Source organism: Pseudophryne corroboree, unplaced genomic scaffold (genome assembly GCF_028390025.1).
Source record: "Pseudophryne corroboree isolate aPseCor3 unplaced genomic scaffold, aPseCor3.hap2 scaffold_1764, whole genome shotgun sequence".
Classification (NCBI taxonomy): domain Eukaryota; kingdom Metazoa; phylum Chordata; class Amphibia; order Anura; family Myobatrachidae; genus Pseudophryne; species Pseudophryne corroboree.
In genome coordinates, this window is record NW_026968402.1 from 49487 (window position 1) to 56229 (window position 6743).

The following is a 6743-nucleotide window of genomic DNA, read 5'->3' on the forward strand; positions in this document are numbered from 1 at the left end:
AAACTTCTTCACAGGCCATACTGTTCCAGCTCATTGACACAGTTTCGTCATACAGTATTTGACCGGTAATTCTTTCATTTACGGTTTACAATTATTTATATACGTAAATGATGAATGTCCCTGTACATTGCTCCATGGCCTGTACAACTTATCCTGGTGTATTTTAAAATGTATACCATCTCTCACTCCATATTTGAGCGCTGCCACGTGCTGGGAGTTCACGGTCGGCGGCCATTTTGTCAGGTTGCTAAGCGATCCAGCTCGGTATACCGTAATGTGCATAGACCTCGCTTATCCCAATGTACAGTAATTGAGCTAGGGGATTGTGACGCTCCTTCAGCATTGCCCCCTGGAGTGTGAAATGTATGCCATACTGTATCTCACTCCATATCCGAGCGCTGCCACGTGCTGGGAGTTCACGGTCGGCGGCCATTTTGTCAGGTTGCTAAGCGATCCAGCTCGGTATACCGTAATGTGCATAGACCTCGCTTATCCCAATGTACAGTAATTGAGCTAGGGATTGTGACGCTCCTTCAGCATTGCCCCCTGGAGTGTGAAATGTATGCCATACTGTATCTCACTCCATATCCGAGCGCTGCCACGTGCTGGGAGTTCACGGTCGGCGGCCATTTTGTCAGGTTGCTAAGCGATCCAGCTCGGTATACCGTAATGTGCATAGACCTCGCTTATCCCAATGTACAGTAATTGAGCTAGGGGATTGTGACGCTCCTTCAGCATTGCCCCCTGGAGTGTGAAATGTATGCCATACTGTATCTCACTCCATATTTGAGCGCTGCCACGTGCTGGGAGTTCACGGTCGGCGGCCATTTTGTCAGGTTGCTAAGCGATCCAGCTCGGTATACCGTAATGTGCATAGACCTCGCTTATCCCAAAGTAATTGAGCTAGGGGATTGTGACGCTCCTTCAGCATTGCCCCCTGGAGTGTGAAATGTATGCCATACTGTATCTCACTACATATCCGAGCGCTGCCACGTGCTGGGGGTTCACGGTCGGTGGCCATTTTTAGTGTGCATAGAACTCGCTTATCCACATAGGCCCCTGTGTTTTTAACTACTATATTGAGATGCACATTTCTAGGCCTACAGTATTTAATATACAGTAAGCAGCATTGTTGTTAGGCAATAATTGAAGAATTTACATACAGTACTGACATGTACTGTATGTAATGCTTGTACATCATGTCAGTCGACCCTTATGCTGTACACTACTGTAAGTCTCACAGGGCCCATGCACTTCCAAGGAGGGTTATTTACTGTACTGTATCTGTTTCATACAGGAAACTAATTGCAGTCCATAACACTGAAGTTGTATTTTCAGTACTGTACAGTATACAATACTTAAATTTGAACATCAGGTACTGGATAGTAAACATGTACAGTATTAACTTCTATCATAAAACTCTTATGCATTTTCAGATGTGTAAATTTTAGACTACAGTATTTACAAATGTTTTCTCTCCATACAGGAATTATATTTGGACAACATGCCAGTAACTATCAACAAAACGATGAGCAAGATAATCGCCAACATGAAAAAAGAAAATAAAACCATCAAAGAGATCCATGCATGGCTCAAGGAAAGTGGCATTATAGTCACTTTAGAAACGGTGCGCTATCATGCATTCGAGAGAACAACGCCCAGATTTGTATTTCCTACAAAATGCACATGGTACGTACTGTACACTACTGTAATGTTTAAATGACTTGCTTTATACCATAAACAATTTTTTTTGAAATAAAATAAAAACTTCATCAATTGTAACTGTGATTGTGCTGTTCATGAATTCATATTTTTCATACTGTATTGTACTGTAGGAGAGTGCAACAAATTGTGGAGGAACTAACTCGTGAGGATGATGAGCGTACTGCTCTGCAAATAAAACGAATTCTCCATTCCAAGTATGACCTGGACATATCGGCCACCAGCATCAGAAGGATGCGACGGAAAATGGGATGGACCTTTGGCGCAACAAGGTAAAATACTGAAAGCAGTATAAACCATACAGTAAATGCACTGTTAATAATCCCTTGATACGTGATATAATAATGCCATAAATCATTATACAGAGTGTGTACTTTATACTATATACAGTATGTGTGTGTGTATATACTGTATATACAGTATTCTATCCCAAAAGAGATACCTACTGTATAGGCACTCAGAGACAGCAATGAAGCATTGCCGGCTTATTGTGATGATTACATACTGTATACTGTGTGTGTGTGTTTGTGTGTATGTACAGTACAGTATGTATATATATATATTACTCTGTATGTAACTTAATGTACTGTATGTACAGTTTAATGTATACAGTAGGTATATAATACAGTATACTGCACATACAGTCTACTGTATATACAGTAATCTGTAAATCTGTAATTTCATAACTGTATCTGATTTCATTATTTTTGGCTCTTCACAGGATATCTCCAATGATAAGAGATGTGAATAAAGAAAAGAGAGTGGAACAGGCACGGCGATGGATTGAGAGTGGTGAAACATTTGATGATGTCATTTTCACAGATGAATCGTCTGTTGCCCTTGAGCGGTTCTCCAGAATGTCATTCAGGAAACGTAACCATATCTCTTTAAAACCACGCCCAAAGCATCCATTGAAAATCCATGTATGGGGAGGCATATCACGATTAGGAGCTGGTCCCCTATTATTTTTCGAAGGTACAGTACAGTACTATACTTTATTCTGTGCCTGTGTTCTGTAAAAATACATGTTGTACTGTAGAGTACGTGTAACTGCACAATAAAAGGAGTTGCTTATTAATGAACAACATTTTTTGATTTCTGTAGGAATCATGGATAAGAAATATTTCCAAGAAACAATAGTAGAGAAATGTATGGTGCCATTTGTGAATAAATATTACCCAACTCACCATAGGATATTCCAAGACAATGATCCTAAACACTCCGCCTCAGCCAAATTTATGGAAGAGAAAGGTATGAATTGGGAACGCACACCACCAGAGTGAGTATTCTTTCAACAGTGTACAAGTAAAATTTTGGATAGCACTCTAGTACTGTAAAAAAATTTTTTGTTTAATAAACAGTACAATATTGTATGTTTAATTTTCTCTATTTACTGTAATGTAATTAATTTTTTCTATACGCTTTTTTTTTTTTTTAATTAGATCACCAGACATGAACCCAATCGAATTAGTGTGGGCTCAATTGAAGAGGTACGTTAGGAGTGTTGCAAAGCCAACAACAAAACAGCAACTGGTGGATGGGATAAAGAAATTTTGGCTAGAAGTACTCACACCTGAACATTGTAATAATTATATAAATCACCTGTATAAAGTATTACCTGTTGTAGTTGAAAGAAATGGTCAAGCCACAAATATGTAGTTCTGTATTTTCTGTTTAAAATTTTAAATTGGTGCATTATTAAAAAAAATGATAAAATTGCCTTTGTCTGATTATTGCATAAACTAATGTAGAATATTATACAGTAGTAATGTTATTGATGTGTACTGTATGAACAGTTATTTTCAGTTTTATAAGTCCTGAATAAGAGTACTGTACATTTTGATCAGTGCAGTACATGGAATCGGATGTTGTAATACTTTATTTTTACATTAATATTGATGTTTTTCCAATAAATATTCAATTTTACAGTATGGTACAGTACAGTACATGAGGGTACCTGTACAGTATGATACGTCATTATGGGGGAGAAATACTGTATCCACTAAATGTACAGTAAAATGTTTTTTTCTTATTACAAACACACAAATGCATCTCAGATGGAAATATGCTATACACAGCAGACAGCTTATGGTGACAGAACTTCCCTACTGTATCCCCACCCATAGTCGTGGTATATTTTAGATTGCCTAATGAGACACTCCTGCAGCATTGCCATGTAAAACCTGTGTGCAAACAGTATCTGTATTGAATGCAAAGTACAGTAAGAGTACAGTATACAGTATTATCAGAGCCAAACCTGACCAACATGATGCCCTAGGCTAGATTTTGGCTGATGCCCTCTTGCACAGATGCTACGTAGTTCCGCCTCTAACCCTGCACCCCTTTCCCAGCACCATCACCCATTTTGGCGCTCCTACCCCCTATAATCTAAATAAGAACAATGTGCACATTTAGTGCCAGCCCAAAACAGTGTACAGTATGTTCTTGCTGGGAAGGGGCATGGTAACACAATAATACCCGAAGATGAAATGACACAACACAGTACTGCAACTTTATTCACATTATATCATGCAGTGGTGTCTCTTATTCTCATGACATCATATCATAGTACCACATTACTCCTAACAGTAATGCCCCTTATTCACATTACACCCCACCACATTCATCTTTATTTACATTAGACCACAGGTTCTCAAACTCAGTCCTCAGGACCCCACACAGTGCAGGTTTTGCAGGTCTCACAGAATCACAAGTGAAAAAATTAGCTCCACCTACTGTATGGACCTTCTAAAATGTGTCAGTTAGTAATGAATACATCTGTGCACTTGCTGGTTTACCTGCAAAACATGCACTGTGTGGGGTCCTGAGGACCAAGTTTGAGAACCACTGCATTAGACCATGCAGTAGTGCCCTTTCCTTATGTTACACCAGAAAATATTGTAGTACACCTTATACAGTACACATACAGTACAGTAATGCCACACATTAGTAATGCATTTCATATTTAAATTTTCTGATTTAATTTCATAGAGCCGCAGTCACTCACAGAATATAGGCATGTACTGTAGCATCTCATTTTATTCTGCAGAAGCTGATTATTCCCGTTTCGCTAGTTTGCCGCCTCTGTACAGTATATCACAATAGAAAAAAGTTATAGTGTCAGTGAAAAAAGCACCTCATGACAGATACTGTACACAAGCTCATGTCTAAATACTGTATACTGTAAGCAGTGACATTAAGGGGTACAGTACTGTATATGCAATTGCAGTCGAATTCCGGCAGGAATACGGAAAAAATGGACACGGGATCCCCCATCTTTTTAGAACCAGCACCGGGCTCTGCGCCTGGTCCTGGTGCAAAAAATAAGGGGGACAAAAAAAGCGTAGGGGTTCCCCATATTTTTTGAATCAGCACTGGGCTCCACTAGCTGGACAGATAATGCACAGCCGGGGGAGACTTTTATACCGGTCCCTGCGGCCATGGAATTAAATACCCAACTACAGTAGTCACACCTGGCCGGAGTACCCTGGAGGAGTGGGGGCCCCTTAAATCAAGGGGACCCCCCTCCAGCCACTCGATTATCTCTATCACCCCTGTGTATTGTAGCTAGGGGATTGTGACGCTCCTTCAGCATTGCCCCGTACCCTGCACAAAGCGGTCGTTTTGACAGTGTGCTATGCGATTGAGTCCGGTGTACCGTAATACTGTATGCAATCCTACAGTAGCTTATCCCTCCCCTGTGTATTTTGGCTAGGGGATTGTGACGCTCCTTCAGCATTGCCCCATAACTTGCACAAGGGTTCAGGGGCGGCGGCCATTTTGCCAGTGTGCTACAGTATGTCATCGAGTCCGGTGTACTGTACCATAATATGCATACTGTGTATTTTAGCTAGGGGATTGTGACGCTCCTTCAGCATTGCCCCATAGTCTGTACAATCTGGACTACTGTATTACTTGCTCCGTAGCCTAGGGCCTCTGTGGTCGTCCATGCCGCTGACTTCGTCCAGTCCGCTGCGGTCCTCCAGGCCTCCTCTGCGGTCCTCCAGGCCTCGGTCGTCCAGGCCGCTGACTTGAACCGCTTGGTGGTGTGGTGCAATGACTCAATCGCATAGCACACTGTCAAAACGACCACTACCCATGAACCCCCACCTCCTGAACCCCCACCTCGTGGCAGGCAGCAGTTGGGTATGGAATGAGAAATGGCATAAGCTGTGCAGGCTACGGGGCGATGCTGAAGGAGCGTCACAATCCCCTAGCTCAATTACATTGGGATAAGCGAGGTCTATGCACATTACGGTATACCGAGCTGGATCGCTTAGCAACCTGACAACATGGCCGCCGACCGTGAACTCCCAGCACGTGGCAGCGCTCAAATATGGAGTGAGATACAGTATGGCATACATTTCACACTCCAGGGGGCAATGCTGAAGGAGCGTCACAATCCCCTAGCTCAATTACTGTACATTGGGATAAGCGAGGTCTATGCACATTACGGTATACCGAGCTGGATCGCTTAGCAACCTGACAAAATGGCCGCCGACCGTGAACTCCCAGCACGTGGCAGCGCTCGGATATGGAGTGAGATACAATATGGCATACTGTACTGTACATTTCACAGTTCAGGGGGCAATGCTGAAGGAGCGTCACAATCCCCTAGCTCAATACAGTATCTCACGCTTACAGTATCTTACAGTATACGCTTACAGTATCTCTGTGTATTTTGGCTAGGGGATTGTGACGCTCCTTCAGCATCGCCCCGTAGCCTGCACAGCTTATGCCATTTCTCATTCCATACCCAACTGCTGCCTGCCACGGGGTGGGGGTGAATAAAAAAAATAATAAAGTGTCTGAAAAAAACTACAGTAACATGCATTAGTACTTAAGGAATCGAACCCTGGACTCTGAGTATAGGAAGCGAAACACTTCACCACTTCGCCGCAGACAAATGTATAAATCCGTTGGTTTTGATTATGCTGTAATGGCTACGGGATTAAGACGATAACATACTGTAGAAAATTCCTAATCTTGAGAGGCAATAGTGAACTTGTAACACACATCCA